The sequence below is a fragment of the Podarcis tiliguerta genome (genome assembly GCF_965153285.1).
Source record: "Podarcis tiliguerta genome assembly, chromosome: 4".
NCBI classification, from domain to species: domain Eukaryota; kingdom Metazoa; phylum Chordata; class Lepidosauria; order Squamata; family Lacertidae; genus Podarcis; species Podarcis tiliguerta.
This window is the reverse complement of record NC_139537.1, coordinates 65,557,189-65,579,589: the sequence shown is the minus strand read 5'-3', so window position 1 is coordinate 65,579,589 and position 22,401 is coordinate 65,557,189. Positions and strand designations below refer to the sequence as shown.

The window sequence follows — 22,401 nt, the reverse complement described above, 5'->3', positions numbered from 1 at the left end:
ACTGACAGCTTACAATAGCACAGTACAGAGGAAGCATAATCTCATTTGTCCCAATGGCTTGTAATGACCTTCAGGATGATGCTAGACACTGCTCTTTACAAAGACGAATGATTAATTCAAACTCAGCTCATACCACCCAGTGCCCATATTTTGAAATAAATCTTCAAGACTCACTAACTACTTTAACTTAATGTGATTTTTTTACTTGCCGATAGTCTATTTACAAGAGTTGACAAGCAGAGAAAATGTGTGGCCGATGAGTGTCAGACTTCAAAACTGCAATTAGTTATTGACATGCAAGCTGGCGCATCACCAGCAAAGGGAGCTTGCCATTATAAACCAGCCAACATAAACTTGAACAACTTTCTTTTGATTAATTCTCAAGGACTTGGCAAAAAAAGTCTCGGAACTACTTACCCAATGTCAACACAAATATTAGTTAAGCAACTGTCCATGTTAGTTTGAGGCAATTACCAACCTCATGACCCCCCCATAAAAACAGCAAACACAAAACTGTTGAAAGATTGATTGATTAAATTTCTAACGTGTGTTGACATAGCATGGTTTCCTAAAAAACAACAACACCATGCACAGGCACACACACCACAACCACAACCAGCGTTAATTTTACTTGTTACTCCTTAAACCAGTGAGAAACATTTTGTGTTTTAAATAGTAACTTAATGCAATTAAAGTTGCATATTCCCTAAATTACTATTCAGGGGATATGTAACTTTTAAGGTAGTCTGGACTGCAAGATTCAGGTGCAATCTCAAGTACACCCTAAAATTTGACCTTGTGTGCATAATTTGCGGTGCATTCAATTTTATTCTCTTTATGAACTGATTTAGTGGATATGGCCATTTTGTTTTCTTTTCTCTCAACAAGGTTTTGTTTTTCATACAATATAATAATAAAATTAATATTTTAAAATCATTATTTTTTATTTATATGCCACCCATCTGACTGGGTAACATCAACCATTAAAAGCTTCCCTGAACAGGGCTGCCTTTAGATGTATTCTAAAAGTCAGCTAGTAGTTGCAACTAATGATGGGAGCTCTAGTTCATGAAAGCTTATGCTTTAAATAAAATTTGTTAGCATTTAAGACTGTTTCAGTGCATTCAGGAGTTTGAAGGAAAACTCAAGAGATAACTATTCTCACACTCAGCATAAATGTCAAAAATAATAATATAGGATGGAAGACATCATAGCAATAGCAGGATCAGTTCACATCCCAATTGCACCCATGGCCTTATTCATTATTTAATCTTCATAAGGATTATATGGAGGGATGCAGGAGAGGATTTTAGAATTTCAAAGGTGATTTTCTATATATTTTTAAGACAAATAAATGGTTCTTTTCACCAAAAGCAAGGACATGTTTCAAAACAAAGCCTAGTGGCTTTTTCTTGTCCTATATCCAGATTGCAATATTTTGCCTGAAGGATCATACGACAGAATAAGTAAACATATAGAGTATTAGGAGAATACTGCAATGCAAAAAAGGATGTTAAATTGCTCATCCAAGGGAGTGACATAAGTAATACTGACATAATTTCTAAGTAGCAAAGCAAAACTAGGTCAAATCACATTGACCTATCTAACGTAAGAAGCCATCCCCCCCCATCCCCCGTTAGAATTCACTATGTAGATTGTGGCTGCAGGCATTAATGTCCTCTGTTATCAATGTGTATAATGTTGTCGCTCTCCTTTAATATCTTATCACCATATTGGTTTAATCAAACCAAACACAACCACAGCCCACTTTTTAGAATTTTAAACTGGAGAAGAAATCCTTAGCTGAATTGCTTTGTTTGGCTTCTTTCATCACAATACAAAACATAACATTAAAAACCCTTTTAATAAAGGGTTTAACCCATTTTTTAAAACCATAAATCTCAAAGTGAAATTAATGCAGTGAATGGGTTTCATAGGTCTGATACACATTAAAGTTACATCATTTACCACTGTCTCTGACATTGCCACCCCACCTCCCCAATTATTAACGTTGCTTTTAAAAGGAAGGGATAAACTGATTAATTGGTCTAGCAAAAGCAGACTAGTTTGGGCATTGTGAACTGAAATCAGGGCCCAAGAGGGAGGTGGACCAGAATGCACATATCTTGGGATAATCACCCCAGAGCCTACCATTTGTTTAACTGTTCAAGACAAGAAAGCAAAGGTTGAAGTGAAGCTCATGGAGAATCAGCAGCCCATGGCAAGATCAGGCATTCTTGGTTCACCTCTCTTTCACCTAGGATAAGTGACTGTGTCAACAATAGGAAGGCAGCATTCTCTAGTAAGTGGAGTTCACATTCCATAGAGAAATTGACTGGCCTTTGAATGACCTAGGACAGCTAGCAAGTGAGCACAGCTGCAGCACCCAGGAAATTTTTTGAATGAGAGATTGTCATCTCAGGACAAAAGCCCTGGGATAGCAGTTTTCACCTACCATTGTGCACAAGGGCTTCTTGAGGTTCAACAAGGTGAGACATAAATGGAAGATGCTGCTCTTTATTTCGCAAGTTTTCAATGACTGCCATGCAAGGATGTACTGTCTTTGTAAGCACATTTGCGTAGTAACCAGCCAAATGTTGCCTACAATCTAGCAGTGCGATTCACTTCTCCTTCACACACACAATACTGTGTATAAAGCTAGAAATATTTTCCTGTGCTAGCTGTGTGTGTGTGTGTGTGTGTGTGTTGTCTTCTCATGTTGCATATGTAATTCCTGACCAACTGCCTGGTTTTTTTTAAGGCTGATTCTCAAACTTTGTCATAGTGAGTCTAACTAAGATTGTCATCCTTATGCCTTTCATAGTCAGCTGCTATTGCGTAGAAACTGTATAGCTTGAAGATACTGTCAACTTCAACTTCAACTAGAAGCTTCCCTTTACAGGAGGGACGTATAATGGCTCTGATTTAGTGTTTTACTCTCTGTTCTTATTATATCTGTTGGTGGGCTTCTTTATGGAACCAGAAGGTGGACTATAAATATTTTAGGGCAGACCAACAGAAATTTTTAAACAAATAACCTTTGTTTGAGGTCGTACTCTACAATTCTGTGATTTAGTTGCAAGTATTACATAGCAAACTACTTAATGCTGAGTCAAATTGGGGCTCCGTCTTAATATTATCTACTATCACAGTGACCCTCCAATGGAACCTTCTTAGACTTGAGAACCAAGGCATGCTGTCTGCCTAAGGAAAGAGGGACTATCACCTTCGAAGCCAGTCTGTTACATTGTAAGATAACACATAACCATTATGAAATTCTTCCTAATATTCAATTGAAATCCCCATTCTTATACTACAAACCCGTTGTTTGGGTTCTACACTCTGGTGCAAATGGTAACAAATTTGCTCCGTGAACTATGTTAAAACCCTGCAAATTTTAAATATTGCCTTTTAATAGTCTTATATCCGGACTTTCATCATAGGACCTGATCACCATCTTTGTTTTCTTCCTCTGAACCCCACTGAAACTCAGTGTAACTCACTAACAAATAAGGATTCAGCTGTCAACAGGAAAGAAACCACTCAGGTTTGTTCCCCAGTTATGATGAAATCAAGTTTGAAAAGAGCCACAGCAGGAAACAAAAATGCCTCCCTTTTTTGTGCAGGCAGGCCAGAAGAAAAGATGGATTGCAGAATAACAAAAGCCCACAGACTGCCCAATAAAAGTAATACATGGGAATAGCAAAAATAAATTGTCCACAGATGGATAGTCCATATTGCACTGTGCCTAGAAGTCATCTCCTCACACTTTCAATGTAATATTGTAAGATGTTCTAAGGCAAAAGTCAAGTATAGTTTAAAAAGAGAGCTTAAAGCTTGTTTTTCAGCAGCACTACAAACCTCTCTCCACAACTGAACTGCCAGGTGAGCAAATCAAGCACTGAGTTAAGCCCCTCAAAACTCATCGCTCCCACTGTGGTCTCAATCTAGAGCCAGCCACAGCACAGCTGTCAACTTTCCCCTTTTTACAAGGGAAATCCTATTCGGAATAAGGGAATTTACCTTAAAAAAATGGGAAACTTTGACAGCTTTGACCCACAGCCATTTTTTAAAACAGCAAGAGACTAGATCATGGATTTTCCAATGTTGCTTCTAGCAGGACACTTGCTCTCCATCACAAAACACTGGCTCTATACTGTACTGACTAATACTGATGCTTTAAAAAGTTGATGATGTTGATGCTTTAAAATGAGTATGCCAACAGCGTTTAAACATATAAACTATGTTCTTTGGACACTGATTTGTATTTATTTTTTTATTTCCAGGCACCTTCCAATAAAATAATAGGACATTTTAGAATTCTATTTAAATAGCAAACAATCGAATGTCTGAAACAACACAAGCAGTAAAAATAATCAAGCTCAAAAACTGCAAAGGAATTCATGGGCACAAGAAGACAGCTGGGCTTTCGCCTTTAAAAGTATTTACCTTACAGCGCATGATACCACAGTGATCTCCAGAAAGGGTAGCCTTGTTAGTTTCCTGCAGCAAAAACAACCAAGAGTCTTGTGGCACCTTAAAAACTAAAGTTGAGATCCAACATAACAGGGCTTTTCTGGCTTTTCCTCCCCCAGGCTGCATATGCTCAACATCTGTTCCAGAGGTTTGGACTGGAGGTGAGAAACTGGAAGTCCCATCACGCTAGCGGAAATCCTTTTGTGCAAGCAGGCAGGTGTAATTGAACCTCACTCTAACAAATTCATTATGGCTTGGCCACTGTGATTCACAATGTCACAACTGGACACTATGTGGGGCCTGCTCCAGCAGTTGCAGAATACTGTGGCTAGACGGCTAAGTGGCACACCTGGATGTGTTGAGGAAACTGCACTGGATGCCGGCTGCCTACAGGGCCATGCAAAAGGTCTTCTAAGTAACACATAAAGCCCAGAACAACTTGGGACTAGGTTACCTAAAGGATCAAGCTGCCTACACCTGCGTAGACCTGTAAGATCACACAGATGGTCATCTGGGGAAATTTTGCTTGCGGCACCGAACCCTATAGAATACCACAGGGCAGTGACTCAAAAACAGGGAGTTTCTCCCATTGCCCCTGCACTCTGGAATTCCTTCCCCTCCATCATTCATAAACCATCATTCATCAGTTGTTTCATGTGTCTTGGAAAGACCTAACTCTTCCCCCTGGTGTACACTGAATTTCTAGTTCTGTAATGCTGCTTTAATGTTGTTGCTTTTTAGTACAGTTTAGAAAGTAGTCTGGAAATGATTTAAGATGAGATCAATAAGGTTTTATAGACTCAAGCCCACTTCATCTGATCAAGTGGGCTTGTGTTCATGGACGCTTATGCCATGGTGGGGAACCTCAGCCCCAGGGGATAGTCCTCCAGCTTTCTCTATCTGGCCTCAGGGATGGTGCCCAAGCCACACTCCTCACCAACCTCCTCAAGTACTTTTGTCCTGCCGGAATGTGTCCGAACTGTGATGATGCCTCTGGCCTGCCAGGATGGATGACGGAAAGATGTGTCTGAGAGAAACCACTTTGATGTGGCCTAATGGACAATGTGAGAGGCACATATGTTGCTTGGTCTTTTTTGCCTCTGGCGCCACTGGCACCTGGAAGGCTGCCCATGAGGCAATGTGGTCCTCAAAGTGGAAAAGGTCTCTGACCCTTGCTCATACCATAACAATTTTTTAGTCTTTAAGTTGCCAGAAACTTCTTAGTGTGCATACTGCAATGAATATGTATCCCATAGATAAACCATGTGCAGTACATCATTTTCTACAGTCCCTCTGGGCCAGAAACTTTCAGATATATTTTATTGAGGATTTTAAATTGATGTTGCTATTTGAGTTTTCTTGTAACATGATGGCTAGTGTTCAAAGGACAGGGATTGACCAACTGAAGCAATCATCATAGATTATCCTCTACTCAAAAACCAAGTTTGGATGTGATGTCAAGCCATAGATAACCATGTGCATGAACTTGAGAGTTTGAGCTCAAGTCTTTACTTCCTTCCCACCAGTGCACAGCGGAGGAGGAGACTAGACACAACTGTTTTCTGGCTTAAACTAACCACATTTTGATGTTGTGTTTGAATAGGAAACTTTAGTTACTTTAAACTATGGTTTATTTGAAAGAGCCAAGATCAGAAACCATGGTTTGCTTGTGGCTCGCTTCAATAAACCATTGTTTAAACTCTGTCCTTCTCAAATGTAACAACAAAGTAGTTAATTTGAACTGTAGGTGCTTCCATCTTCTTTCCTGTATGCACCCAAGGCTTGGCCAGGCTCATTCAGGTTGTGCTAAAAGATGGTTTAGTGTTAAAACCAAATTGGGCCATAGGGTTAAATGGGAATTAATAGTGCCTTGAGTAAGTATATGTATGAGGCAGCACTTCGAATGGTAAATAGTTTTTAACCAACACATTAATTTGTATTTTGATTACAATCTCTGGAATGATGATTTAACCTGAATCCAAAAATCCCCTCCTTGCCTGTATAGCGTCCTACTGTCACAAAAGCTTTCTGCTGGCAGAACAACTAAAAGTCTATTGGGGATCATCTGGAGCCATACAAGTAAATAATTTAAAAGCATATAAAATGTGTATATTTAGTGAGGACGCAAGAAGATATATTCACCAAGCGATTTTGCACCAATCCATTTTGCAATATAATTATGGAATTAAAACTATACAAACAAACTATATTAATGAGCATTTCTATGTAAGACTAATACAGAAAGTGGCGTTCCCTTTCATTCCTTCCCATGGCTTTGCCTTAAAAGGATTTGGAGGAAGCAATTCAATTTCAAGTCTGACCTCTACAGGCAGGTAACAGGAATAGGTACTTTATTTTCACAAGTTTAAGAAAGCATGTACAGTACAGAAATGCTTGTGGGTTTGCAGAAAGCTGTTCTTCCAAGCTAACCCTCCCTGCCTATGCCATTATCATGACCTCTCGGTTTGATTTCAGTGCAATACTTAAAGCCTCCACAAATGTTAGCCCATTTAATTTTATGAAAGGGTCAATTTTTTTAAAAAAATTAAATCAAGTCCCATATTTCTTTCTGCTTTCCTTTTACACCAAAGCAACCCTTTGTAGTTACAGAAACATATTTTGCTTTTAAATTGGTAACATAAATGTGCATTTTCCTCCCAGAACGCATGTTTTTAAATAGCCTGATTGTTACCACCTTTTTGTAATCATAACCAACTATTCTAACAAACTATCCTTTGTTGAGTGATTGAGTCTCCCCTGTTCCCACAAACCTACAGCACATGTTGCCATAGTTACTCTGCATGTCTATTTACCACACAAGTGATCAAAGAAAGCAGACAACACACACATACACAAAAACCTTTCCCAGACTTCCTACTGGGTAATGTCCAGCCACTAATTAACTGATACACAGCCTATGGACTCCATCTACTTTTTCTTCCCTTATTATCCATCAGATACAACAGCAACATTCTCAGACACGAAGTACATTTGTCTTTCAGTCAGAGAAGCAGTACAAAAAGATGGGGAAACTCTCACTAAAAGCTGAGGTCAACGCTTTAAAGGAGATTTTCTTCTTCTTCTAAGCAATAATTACGGTAAGCTACGGAATAGAAACAGTTCAGTAGGGAAACTGGAGGATATTAAAAGAATATACACAAAAGGGGGCAGACAATTGTAGGGGTGTGTGTAGTTAGGTTGCGTTCTTAGGCACACCTGTCTGTAAGTCCCAGTACACTTCATACGACTTCTGCTAGCCACCCATAGAACTAAGTTAATCTAAGCTAAGTGCTAAGTTTTAGATGAATTTCTTCCTAATCCCCCACCTCCCCTCTCTGTTCAGTTCTCAGAATATTCTAGTCCTAAATACATCCACTTGCTAACAACCAAATTTTCTTCCATCTACTTGGAATCAGAGTGCTGGCTGGCTTCTTCCCACTTTCTGTCAAAGTCCATCGCAAAATACTGCTGAAATGCATCTCCAGTGCTGAAGGAGTTTGTAGAAGGTGGTGGGGATTTGTGCAAGCAAGCAACTCCCAACTTGCAATGAAATACTGTACCTAGTGTATAAGGTAAAGAGTAAGGGAGTCTTTAGAAGATCCCACACTGCCCTCTCCAGTTTTCAAGTAAACCGCTCCTGCTAGCATCCTTACTAAGCCTTGCGAATTCTTAACCCAAAGTTTGTGCTTTTAAATCTGTAACCTGCTTTTCCTCAAAAATGACACGGAAGATAAATATTAAAACAGAATATAATCCTGAAAGAGGCACAGAGTTAACTGAGCATGCTATACGTGCTGCTTCAACTGCAGAAAACATCCTCCTGCCATTTCCTTAAATGACAAAAAGCAGGTTAGAGATTAGATGACCGTGTGGAAGCCTGACACATCTTCAAAGGAGCAAAAGTAGTTTTTCAAATGCCACATAGGTAGTTGAGTTTTCCATCACTGCCCACAGAGATATCATTCCTCCTATGTTTACAATTATTCCTGTAATAAATGTTGGTTCTTGCAGCCTTTCATAGCACAGCATACGCATAACACATCAATCAATATTTTTAATATATTTAATGACTTGTGCCTTGCTTTTCCAATAATGTCCCAGGCAGTTGTTTAATCAAGGCTATATAGTTAGTTCTCTATAGAACCTCCTGGCTTGCTTCTGCTTTAGTGAAGGCTGAATCTTATCAGTATGGCTGGCAGCATATTACATTTCTGTAGCTAATTCTTGCTCTTCCAGACAGCACCCAGACACAGATCTATGCCTTTCTGTCATTCTTGAGAATTTATATTTTGCATTGGTCAAGATCATTTATCAGGGCAATATAGGGGCTCCATTTCATAGTAAGACACATCACTGTGCCTCAAAGTTAATAAATCCAAACTGTAGCATCATTGTTATGAGAAACTGGCTGGAAGATAACAGATAGCCTGTTTTTGTCCAAGTGTCATTTTATTTATTATACTTTTAATTTAAATTCAGGATTAGTTTTCAGTTTGCTCACATCTCTGGCTTTTGGTCACATTCATCTCATTGTATTCAACTCTCAGTTTTTGAATCCCTGTTAGTTCTTCAGCTCTGCAAACCTCCAATAAACATTAGAAGAAATGTCAGTCTCTGTCTGGATGTGCATGAACTGTTCCATCTGCTAAAGAATGCTAGCTGATTGATCTGCTGGTTTGATGGAATTTTGTTCAGTACACGAAGATAAACAGATATTTCACTAAAGGCTACTATAAGAAGAAATAGGGCACAGAAATGTGTCCATCACAGTTCACTTCTAAGGCTGGTACACACCAAAGTTCAGTTAACCATACTTTGATACCACAGCCTTACTTCTGAGTAAACATGCTTAGGACTGCGTTGCACACATTTACGTAGAAGTAATTCATGTTCTGAATGAGATCCCTAGAAACTGTACTGAGGACTCCCAACATAGGATTGGAACAAGTCCCAAAGAGCATTGGGGTGTGTGTGTTTACTTCTAAGTACAGAGCAAGTAAAAACGTAAGTCTCAGGAGCCCTCTCTTGACAGCCTTAATAAGGAACTAATTTAAGTGGAGTATCCGCACTGCTGATTCAGAACAGGGTCTGTTTCCTATACTGCAATCTTAAGATACAGGAGCACGCTGTGGTGCTGCAAAAATATATAATCAGGATCCCTAATACATGCAACTGACTCCTGCTCAGACATGTGCACTGCAAATACACATCAAGATTCTCACGGCGCATGCCAGAAGTGCGAATTACACAATCAGATGAAACACTTCGTATCCCTTTGCCATTCTGAGACCACTCTTGGGTCTTGTAATGTGAGATACGGCTCCAAGTGACAGGCATAGAAGGGACAGGTGCATCCGTGACTAGGGTGTTAATGAAGAAGCACATAAAGAGGGTCGTAAGTGTCTCTTTTTGCACAATTGACAAATACGAGCAATGTCAAGTGTACACAGGAAAGATACAATAGCTGTTTAGAATAGCTAAATTATCACCAGGCCAAAACAAACAAAAAACCAACCCTGAGCAGGGGAGTTAAGTGTATGTTGAGGTGGACAAGTCTAATGAGGTTTCCTTTTGTGCTCATCAATACCACTTACGTGCATTTCATTACCACCATCAACCATTTCTTTTTAAACATCTTCCCTTCCTTATTACATTTTTTTTTTTTGGCCTCCCTCTCCCTCAAACATTTGTCATTTGCTTTTTAAAGGTCACCTGGAACTTCATTTTAACCAGAAGTACCTTACTCAACATTTATGTAGAATGGAGTCCTGACTACTTTCGAAAGAGTACACATGAAATCTTTTTTAAAGTATCTTTAAGCTTCTTTCTTGAAAACTTCTCTTAGCCAAGCTCCCTCTGGTGGTTATAATGAATCCCAGGATGCTCCAGGCACTGCACGGAAAATGATCTGATTGAACACAAGTAAATAAATTGCTTTCCTACAAGGCGAGCCAGCTCCACAAGTAGGCATCTCAAGGAAGCAATATTCCCTGAATTTCCCTCTCATTCTTGTTTGTGAAATTACTCTGATCACCATTAAAATACTCCTCCAATCTTGTTTTCTGAAAATGGAAAGAATATGAGGAGTTTTATTGTCCATACAGGTGCAAACTGTCTCTATTCTTTACTCTTCGTGATTACAGAGTTAAGCAGATTCACAGTGCAATCCTAACAGTGTCGAAGCAACTCCTGCTGAATGTAATGGGACTTACTCCCAGGTAAGTAGGATTGCAGCCTCTGTCTTTCTCTCCACCCCACCTCCACCTGCAACCCGCAAACAAAAAATACCTTCCAGGTATTGGCATCGTCCCAGTCAGTTGTTAATTAAATATGTAATAATCAAAAAGGAATCTTTAAAGAACAGGGTTCCCCACCCCCAAATGAAAACTAAGAAACAACAAAAATCTGCCATGGCACACATATATATATGGAATATTTTGAAATATATATATTTCAAAAATCATCAACCATTTATCTGCCAGTACTGAAAACTTCACAAATTACAACAACAGACTCTTTTGTTAGCCCTTACATGTGCTAAACTGGAATGTGAATAGATAGCATTTCCCTTCGTTTAATAAATAAAAGAACTGCAAGAGCTTAACGAGCAAAAGGTGTTGAAATATTAAAATAATGACGTTTTGGTTATAAATGCTATATACGCTCAGCATTTGATGGCATGCTTGCAGGAGCCCAGCAACTTATGCTACTGTGGATTGTCACGAACAAAAGGTAGGAGCGCAAGAGATGCGATGCCACCCATTTAAAGCTGAGCAAACGGGAGCTGAGAAGGCAAATCCCGGGAAGGGATCCTTTGCCATCACCCCCCCCCCAAAAAAGCCCGATCGCCCTTGCCAATGACGTCACCAACTACCAGCTTTTTTGCCCGGGGGGGGGGGGGTTTGCAAAACTTGCAAAATCAGCTTCCAACTCAAAAAGGAACCACAGCTCTACAGAATCAAGTAATTAAATGCGAATGATCAGCACCACCCAGTCCCCCTAACCCACCTCTCTGGGTTTCCCCCTTCGCCTCCTGCCGCCAGAGCAGCTTTTGCCGCGTGTGTCTTACCTGCCTCATGTTTAGAATCCCATTATCCATCCAGCCAGAAACAGGAGAGTTTCAGGAGGAAACGAAATCCCATGCGCAGTTCCCAACAAGCCGGCAACTTTCCGCCTCCCTGCTCCTTCCGTATGTGTCCCCCGCTCGAGAGAGAGCGCGCTCGTCAAGACAATGTCAAGTTTTTCCACCTTGTTGTGCCCTCTCCCTGCTAGCCTATTGCAAGTCAGGAGAAGCGAGCCAACTGTCCGCCGAGCTCCTATTTCAAATCACAGCTCAGATATGTCGTAGTTGGCTGAATTAGGCCATGAAATAGCCTCACCAATCAGGAGAAGGGGGAGGGAGGAATCACACATAAAGGGCTGCCTACACGAGGATTAGGAAAGCTTTCAAGGATTTAAGAGGCTGAAAAGCAGCTGGAAACAGTGTCTCAGGCTACAAAGGGGGAAGTCAATTTGTGGTATGAGAGATTATTTTCATTCTTATCTAACTTCTCCGTGTCCACTCTGAACCTGAAAGGCTCCTGGGATACGCCAATGAAATATTTGATTAAAAATAAAATGTTAAGCTGAAACTCAAGTGACAATCTCTCTCCTACATAACTGTGGCTATGAAAGGCGGAATTGCTTAACAAGCTCGAACAATGTTAATAAGAATGTGCATTGCATTTGCATAGCTACACCCTTCCCCGATAGCGATGCAGAGTGCTACACAAAAGAACGGGCACGTTTTACGACTCTAAAGTTTTCACCAGCAGATTATATACTTTCTCATATCCAGGACTCATACTAAATGGCAATAGCCTTGAGTAGCATTTTTAAAAGGTGTTTTAAAAAGAAAGGAACGAAAGTAATGCCCATAATTTATCCCCACATCTGTAGCAATAGATTCACACATTAAACAATCTAGAGAAAATTACTAGGGGATTTTATGCCCTTCTTGAAATGGGGTCTGTCTGCTCATTTTGTTTAGTCTCTCTGACCCCTGCTTTGAAGCTGAGTCTAGTATATGGCCTTTGGGTTGTTTACACTGTTCTTTTTTTAAAAAAGAAGAAGAGTGCACATAAATGTACACATTTAAACAAAAGTACTAAAACCCTCATCTCCCTTTTTACACTTCTCAGCTTTTAAGATCAGCTAAGAAATAGGCTGTTACGGTTCCACTCTAAATGGAAATCTGTCTTTTGATCTCTAGGTACAATCAAGCAAAACTGAAGTCTGAATAAAGGCTCATAATCATGGATTTGCTACAGCAATGACTGTACTTATCTAGCTGAGTAGTAAATCACTACCCAGAAAATGCCTCACAAGTTAGAAATCGCTTGCAGCTGAACAAAAATGTGTTAGAAGTATACTATCAACACTGAAATACCAGAGCCCAATAAATCTATTCCCTTTCTCTATCTCTTCTTCAAGGTGCCTAAGCATGCAAAAATATGGAGAAACCCAGACAATTTATTAGTATTCCTATATATTATCCAGAGTTCTGGGTGGGTGAGAAGATATGATGAAACTTTCCTGTTTACTAAGGTTTTGACAGATGACACACAAGCTTACCACTCACAGCACAATATTTGACTCTGATAACCTGGACATAACATAGATTTCCAGAGATGTAGGTCAGGTTTGATATCCTGCAATAAAAGCCACTGTAAGAACGTAAGAACATAAAAAGAAGCCTACTGGATCAGCCCAAAAGTTCACCTAATCCAGCATTCTGTTCCTACAGTTGCAAACAAGATGCCTACAGGAATCCCAGAAACTGAACTTGAGCACAACTCTCCCACTTGTGTTCCCTCATCGACTGGTACCCAGAAGCGTAAAGGCAAAGGGACCCCTGACCGTTAGGTCCAGTCATGGATGACTCTGGGGTTGCTGCGCTCATCTCGTTTTATTGGCTGAGGGAGCCGGCGTACAGCTTCCAGGTCATGTGGCCAGCATGACTAAGCCGCTTCTGGCGAACCATAGCAGCGCATGGAAACGCCGATTACCTTCCCGCCGGAGCGGTACCTATTTATCTACTTGCACTGCGTGCTTTCAAACTGCTAGGTGGGCAGGAGCAGAGACCAAGCAATGGGAGCTCACCCCGTCGCGGGGATTTGAACCACCAACCTTCTGATCGGCAAGCCCTAGGCTCTGTGGTTTAACCCACAGCGCCACCCGTGTCCCACCCAGAGGCATACTAAGACCTAAATGGCCTCAGACCTGTTTATCTGAAGGAGTGTCTCCACCATCGTTCAGACTGGACACTGAGGTCTAGTTCCAAGGGCCTAATGGCAGTTCCCTCACTGCAAGAATTGTAAATTCCCAAGTTCAAGAAATAGCAATCATATCATGCTGATTTACAAGATGAATGGGGCAAATCAAGAGTCCCTGGCCTTGTCAGGAGTTATTGACTCTTTCAGCACATTTCCACCAGAGATTCCTGCCCTAGCTTCAAAAGTCTGAAGTGAGCACAGGGGTGGCTATCTGAGGACTAATCATTTGAACAGGCTCTTAGTGAAAAGGGGGGGGGCAGGGAGGGGCAGATGCCACCCCAATCAATAAAATTCAATAGATACATAGCAAACTGAGGTTCTACTCCCCCTAAGAAAGGCCTGCCTCCCCTAACAAAAATCCTGGTTACACCCATGTGTGTTTACCAGTCTTATTACTCTTCCTGCCACAAACTTATAATGCTGCCTTTCAAGGAAAAGGGAGACTAGGAGCTGATGAAGTCAAAAGAGAATCTTTACATTAAACAGATACTCTTATTCCCAGGAATAATCTGCAGCACCTTCCAGTCTGAAAATGACTTAAAGAAAGCTGTATCTCTTGCCTTCTTCCTCTCTTTTTTCTCTTAGGAAAAATGGACTTCCCTTCCTTTCATGCAGTCAGAATAGAAATAAAATTCTCTAGAGAAAACTAGAGCCTTTGAGATGACATGTGTATCCTATTTTCTGCATGGTTCCTCTGCCTTTACTTTTCCCTCCTTCTTGCCTTTTCACTGTGCTGTATCCATTAAGGTTCACTGAACTTTGGAAAGCTGCAAGCTATTGCATGTCATGCAGGGTAAAACTGCTGAGGCAGCTATTTGTATGTGGCAAACCAAGTCTCAGCACTTTGATGCGACAGTATTTAGATGTAGGTGGCATACTTGAAAGCATACGTTTAGCCATTATAATTACTCTGTTTATCCTTGGTCACAGAAGGAAACATATCTACAATATATTTGCATGTGCCTAATCATCAGTATTAGTCAGCACTGTTTTTCCATGTTAAAATTACCATTCACTGATGTCAATAATGGAGTAGTTCTAAGAGGTTGGGGGTAAAAGATGTGGGTTTGCGTCAGCAGTTGTTGAACAGTAAAACACCTGGTGTCAGTGAAGTTAACTTTTTATTCAAATAAACCAAAACAGCACAGAGTTAGTAATCACAGCAACTCTCCCCAGCAGGACTTTCCTCAGTGAGGCAGTTGTGAGGATTGAAAGTCCCCGTCTTCCCCCTGCTCTCTCAGACTCCTCCCCTGGGGTCCTCACAGTGGCGTAGCGTGGGGGGTGCAAGGGGGGCCGGCCGCACCGGGCGCAACATCTGGGGGGGCGCGCTCACACTCGCAGTTCTCTGCCCCTACCTGGCTCTCTCTCTCACTGCAGTGCTGGCTGTGAGAATCCGATCCGAGCCGCCGGGTCGCCGCCCACTGTGGAGGGGAGGGTGCCAGGCGTGCGGTGCAGAGAGAGAGCAAGGGACTATCTGGGGGAAGGACAGTGCAGCGGGGGGGGGGCGCAAATTACTTGCCTTGCCCCGGGTTAGGGGGCGCAAATTACTTGCCTTGCCCCGGGTGCTGACAACCCACGCTACGCCACTGGGTCCTCAATCAGCAGCCTAAGGCTTCTTTGCCTGGCCTCTCTTTGTTCTGCCCTCGTCATTTCTCTGCATGTTCTGGGAGAGCAGGGTTGGGGAGCTAGTCACAGCAGGTGGGAGAGACTCCCTTCTTCTGCAGCCTGCCTCATCTCGGTCTCCTGCCACCCCCTCCTCTCCTGTCTCCGAGTCTGGACTGCCCTCTGTCACAGCTCTTCCTGTTCACTAAACCCTGTTACCTCTTTTCAGTTTCCTACCACTCCTCTGCATCCAGCCAGTCCCGGACAGCTGGAGGGAATTATAAAATTAGATGAGAATGTGGCAGATCCACTGCCTGCTGCGGCTGCCACTGCTCAGTGATTGCTTAATTATACAGGTATTTCTGTATTTCCTGCCTGGTGCTTATGCATTACTCAGGGTGGCCTTACGACAATTTAAATGTGACAATGTTGTAAAATAAAAGACGTTAGAAATGTCTGACAAAGGTGGACACCGCCGATAAAACATTACTTTTACAACAGCTGCTTAGCACACAAAAGTTTGCCAGGATGTCTTTGCCACCTGGCAAAAGGCAGCCAGAGAGGGAGTATCCATGCTTTAGGGAACAAGCTGTTCCAAAGTATTGGTGCAACGAGTGTTTCTGACATTGTTTCAGTTCCCTCCCACAGGATTTTCTTTTTTTTACCCAGCAGATTGGCTGTATCCTTCCTCTGCCCTCTTTTTCTATTGAGACTACCAACTAAAGGATCAATCTATGGAAAATTCACAGAATCGTATTGGATGGGTGACATTTTATTGTCCTTCTCCAAAACTTAAGCTTTCATAGTGCCCTCTTATGGTCAAATTCATGTCTGACCATTCTTAGAAGAGGGATTTGTTATTTTTTTCTTCGCAGCTCAGAGTTTAAGTTTACTTTCACAAGGGGGATTTAATTACAGAATGATGGAGGAGAAATATACCTCTGTGGTGACTTCACTGGAAATAATTGTGCAAATTCTCCCTCGGAATTGGAAGAAATTATGCTATTTATTCATCCATTCACTATATTCAGCTAGCCAGTGCACAAAGCAATACAATGTTAATTAAAAATACAATATAAAGCAATGCAAAATTAACTGAAATGCAATTTAAAACTGAGAGGGCCAGGCTGTGAAGCATACATTGTTTAAATGGCCTAGGATAATAGAAAAGTCTTCAGCTGGTTGTTTGTATTTAACAAAACTTATATACCACTTGGTTGTAACAAAAACTCTAAGTGGAGATGATTTCCTAGTATACCAAGTACTACATGTGCTGTGATATGTACTCCTTTGTGTGCAGGCTTTAGTGACAAGAGCACATCTGTACTCAACAAGCAGAGCTGTCCTCCCATCAGTAAAATGAATGAGGATGCCCTTGTGGATAAGGGGCATTGTGCACAGCAGATTTTGCCTGCCAAGGAGCTGCTGGATCTGGGCCTTATCAAACAGGACCTTGAATTCAGTAGATTGCAGCAGGGGCTTAACTTATGATTTATCAAGGTATCGTTGAATTGCTTTCCAAAATAACACGGTTGTTGTCATAGGGCTAGGGAAATGGAGATGAGAATTTCCAATTCTCAGGGCAGCCACTAAAGCAAAAAGCACAACCGCCATAAATTAGCACTTAAGGATCAGAGGAGAATCTTGCCTCCCCCTCCTGAGCTATGCCAGATGTATAACGACTGGAGCTCAGGATGTGAGAGTGGGGAGCGAGAATTTTTTTCACCTGACTTACATTTGTTCCATCTCATATTTTTAAAAGAAAGTGTGTGTTTTAAAAGCAGAAATGGGGGAGAACCTGACAAACCTTTCCAAAGTGTAAAAACTGTGAGTGGTGGGGAGTAAGGAGCGGAAACAGAAATATTTCCACTGACCATTCTATTTACATCTAGTGACTTAAAAAAATAAAAAACTTTCCATTTGCATTTCTACCATTGAAACTAGACTGAATGAAATACATTATAAACTGACTTTATTCTCTTCATCTGTGATTTTGGAAATAGCACCCTGAAGAAAAGGATATTCTTGCTGCAGTCCTATATCTACTTACCCACTGAATGCGCTCATTTGACTTCCGAGTAGATATGCACAAGACTGCACTCTCATTTCTCAAGCAGCAATAATATGAGCAGAATATGTAAGTTGTTTTAAAAGAGAAGATAATTAATATTTGAATTATAATTTGAAAGCATGATGAGAGCATGGATTTTGTAAGGAGATTAAAGTAAAACTTGGACAAATGTAACCCATAAAGTAACAGAATGTTCCTAAACGGGGTTAGGGGAAGTTAAATGACACTCACTGCTTCCAATGCCCTCCTGGCTCTCTTCAGCTAGGGTGGGAGTTAGGGACAGGTTTTCTTAACTTAAGCAAAATCGGCTGTTCCTAAAATAGGGACCCTATGGAATCTTGCTAAATTTAAATTCAAGCTCACTGTTCAGTATTGGCATCCACCTGTCTCAAGAGAGAATGCAGTGTGCCTCTGGGAGTGAAGTCAAACTGCTGTGTTAGCAGCATGGAAGTGACCTTTCTGGGGTGCAAGCCTGAACAGTGTTTTATGGAAGTTCTGGGCTGCCCTGATGACAACCCCCCTTTCAACTTCGCTGACATGGTCCAAAGGAAAGCTGAGCAATATGTTTTGCACCAGTTGGACTTCAGGAATTGCTGGAAGGAGCCACCCAACCATCTTAGGGAATTCACTTTGGATCTGTGTAGGGTTTACTTCCCCCCACTCCACTCCCAAAGATACCCCACAAGGCAGCGTAGGTTTGGGATCAGAGTTTCCCTTCTCTTAGATGGGCCACCTTTCCAGGTTGATGAGCCCCATCTGCCTCACACTTCCCTCTGCAGCAGCATTTCTCAACCTGTGTGTCCCCAGATGTTGTTGAACTACAACTCCCATCACCCCTAGCTAGCAAAGCCAGAGCTCAGGGATGATGGGAGTTGTAGTCCAACAACATCTGGGTACACATAGGTTGAGAACCACTGCTCTACAGCATGTACAGAAACTGCCTTCTTGACCATTTGACCCACTATTGGTCTTATCCACGCAATCTGCCAGAGCCTGGCTTTGCATGCAGGATAAATCCCTAATTCACTGAGGGTTTGAGATCCATCAGATAACCCATCTGGTTTAGCCAGCCAGCCAAAGCTGTTCCTGGGGTGTGGTCACTGTCATATGCTGACAGATTCTAGGAGCCACATGTGAGAGCTGAGTGCAAGGTGGACACCAAAGGTGGATAAACTACCCTAGAAGGAGCATGACGTATCCTTCACCAGAGGTACTACCTCTGTCCTAACATCCCAAGGTTGCAAATACATAAGAGCACCAGAAATATAGCACTTGAGCTCATTCACACTTGAACCAATGGTTTCTTGGAATGACAACATAAGAATACAGTCCTGAAATCATGTCTGAAAATACATGAAGTATGGTTGAATATGCGGGAGTGGTCCTAGGATTATCAATATTAATTTACATAATGCTGTTCCAATTTGTTTACCTAACATTACTGAGAAAAGTTCTTACCCTACTTACATTAATGCATCTATTTTCTTTAAAAATAAATCTGTGCTAGTACCAGCAAAAAAATATTTTTGGCATTTTTATTAAAAGGTTTTTAACACATGGAAGTGTTGGCTACATTTCCTTTCATTGCCTGTGTTTCTCTGGACAGATATCCAATCCTTAAGATTCCAGAGTCTGGTTAAAATTCATGTGGATTAAATTAGGCACAGGAAGTTTCTGATATTATATTCCCACAGCGTAATGAAATGGAGTGCATTAAATTTAAGCAAACCAATAAAAACACACACAACATGATAGAGTTCAAACCATATTGCCTAATCTCATGGTTTCCAAAGGGTGAGAAAAGCCATTTAATGTCACCCTAGGTCTTTGCTAATAGATGCGTAGGTATTAAGTAAAAGTAAAGAATAAAAACAGACCATTCTTAAAATAATTAGGATAAACAGAAATGGAAAAAGAGGGGGGCATAGAAAATACACTGGAAATATTACTATTCTTCAAGGAATCTAAAATGGTCATGAGGGTCTCTTTTGCTTTCCCCTTCACCTGAAGTCCTAACATGTACAGTCCTATCAAACAAATAAAAAGGTTTTCATAGTAAGACTTAATAGTAATAACATGTTCACAAATAGGCTTCCTCATCTGACAGAATAACAAGAAAATCAAGAAATGCCATTGCATCCCCTTATAACTTCAAGCAATCCTGGAAAAGGAGGAAGTGTAGTATTTTTGTTTTATTGTGTTCTCAGGCTAATAAACTGGCAGTGCCTTTTGCAACAAAAACATTCAACATCCTGCTCTGCTTAATTTGTTTTGAAATACTAGGAAATAGTGGTACAGACAATCCAGGCTATAGGTGCAACTTCCAAACTGTGGGAAAATGGCTTTGTTCCAGGCAGTTTACTCTTTTCCTGAGCCCTTCACCCATCTAGACATCCCATAGTTTGGTCACCCATTGTGGCAGTTGGATCCGTATCCCAGCACAGTGGACAAGTAAGACACATGATAGAAGGGACATGTAAACTTTAGATAGTATGGTAGTCATCCAGTCATCTATTTTTTCTCATCTACTTGGTCAAACCACCAACATCAAACTCACATTCTCTATTATGTAAAAGCAATCCTTGTTTTTATGCCCAGCTTTGGGGAACGCCGGGGGTGGGGAGGCAGGGAGAAGAAATTCAGCACCAGCAGCAATATAGATTTTGATTTCACAACCACATAATATTGCAAATCAACCTATTTTAATAACCTGAGGATGAAGTATTTATATCATATCATCATCATCATTCTTATCATCATCATAACCTAAGTAACTTGCTCAGAATTTTACCATCTCTGTTCTTTTTTCCTTTTACAGCTGCTCTTCCCACACTGCTTAATAAACTTTCTGTTCCCAAGAATAGACATCTTTTGCAAGCCTGATCTTGCATTCCTTATATCAACAAAACTCTTTATTGACTGACCTCTGTGTGCATTATGAGGGCACTCTCAAGACGTGGCATACACAATCTTGTGTGCCTTTCCGTGAATGTGTAAACATGCACATTTAAACAATCTGCCTTTCCGCCCCCCTTCATAGGACTTATCAACAGATCCAGTGAATGGGACAGTTACTACAATGCAAGAAGTACGTGATCATCCCTAATGCACAAGGATAAGAAATAGCGCCGTAACAATGCAAAGCATTATAATATTCCAGTGTGAATAGAGTGCAAATTATTTCACCTGTACAGTATACTACCCAACATTATTATAAGCAGGACACCACAGTACAAAAAAGAGGTGGTTGGTAATGGGGAGGAGGAAGCAGGTCTTAGAAAAGTAACTTGTCATACTGCAACAACATAAAATTAAGCAATTATAGCCATACCTGGACACATGGCTCATTGATTTCAATAGGCATCCACCTTCATATAAATGCCTTGGGCTTAGCTGCTGAGAAGATTGCTAGGATATTTCTCCACTACATTTACAAATGAAGGTAGGTCAGGAGGAAGAAAGAGGCCAAAACGCTACCGCAGGCGCACAAGGGTTTATGGCACAGCCAGTAAAAATTTCAAGTAGAGATAAATGATGTTTGGAGATCCAAGCCAGAATTAGTTGCTATGCTTTAGAGTTTAGGATTTGATGGAGCTTGTTGCTGTTAACTACTTTCAAAATGTGGAAGACAAAGCAGGTAAATGTTTTCAAGTTAGGTATCCAAATCTACCAGACTCATTCATTCACAAGTTAGTTGCTTAAGCTATTACAATCTGGAACACATTTTTATGAATCCCCAGCTTTGGGGAACGCCGGGGGTGGGGAGGCAGGGAGAAGAAATTCAACACCAGCAGCAATATAGATTTTGATTTCACAACCACATAATATTGCAAATCAACCTATTTTAATAACCTGAGGATGAAGTATTTATATAATATCATCATCATCCTCATTAAGGATTCTTAATAATGTCATATCATTTCCTGTTGTGCTGTTATCCACCTCAAATTCTAAGCACTACTTTTAAAACTGTTGTGGCATTTTGATGCACATTTCATTAAGATGTTGCTGTTTTTCAAGCACATTCATATCCCTTGGTACAGAGGTTGCTATAGTTACTATGTTCTATATGACACCATATACTTAGCAGATGTACAAAGCCTATGTGAATATCCATTTTCATTATAAATTAATTCTTTAACTACTGGCTCCAAAAGGCTCCACTCTCTTCTTCTTCTCCCCACCCCTGAAAGAATTTCCAGAACTTTTAGGTCTTCTTTCTGAATGTCACTTTTTAACATTGCTTATCCATTAAGTCAAGGGAGAATTCTGTGGCTTCTTTTGTACGTAGAAAAAAAAGTAGGGAAGCTAGTGAACTCATTATCAAGAGAGTTTATAATTAAATTGAAGAATGAGTGAATCACTGGCTGCACTGAAAAAGCTCCTTCTTTTTCCAAAGGGTTTAATGAATCATAGAAAGATGTTTACAAGGCCCTATTCTGAACAAAGTGCTCCATGTTAGCATGGCAATGGACCATGTCACTTTTAATAGCTTGAACCTTTCTTCTTCTCTTTTTAAACGAACCATTATGGCTGTTCTACGTTGCTCATCCAGCCAACAACTGATTCACCTGGTTTGCATTTTAAATCGCTGGACCTGAAGGTGATATTTAGGAAATCTACTGTCAGACGTGCAAACTGTGAGGAAAGAAAAAATGTCACACTAAATCATGACAGATTAATATGGTATTATTCATGGGCATATGCTTTCATACCGTCGGAAAGTCATGCTTAAGTAAGTTGCTTTTACACTAACAATATGTGGCAATTGTTCTCCTTGCCATCGTTAGGAGCCATTGAAGCTACATACTTTTCAGTACCATTGATTTTAAATAGAAGGGGAATTTGAGTAGGAAATGAGGTTTCATATGTGGGTTTAGATCATGAGTAGGCAAACTAAGGACCGGGGGCCGGATGCAGCCCAATCGCCTTCTAAAT

At 40.8% G+C, this 22,401-nt stretch overlaps 1 protein-coding gene across 4 annotated transcripts in view; it reads right to left on the bottom strand.

Annotated features, from left to right (window-relative positions):
• The window catches only part of MID1 (midline 1), a 260,162-nt gene that overhangs the window by 90,012 nt on the left and 147,749 nt on the right, over nt 1-22,401 (bottom strand). The window contains exon 1 of one of the 4 annotated variants that reach the window (XM_083437452.1): nt 11,546-11,855. The exons of 2 other annotated variants lie outside the window; for them this stretch is intronic. The gene's annotated coding sequence lies outside the window, so the exon portion shown is untranslated. Of the gene's footprint in view, nt 1-11,545; nt 11,856-22,401 lie in introns of those variants that run through there. One more of the 4 variants, XM_083437456.1, reaches the window with a different exon arrangement.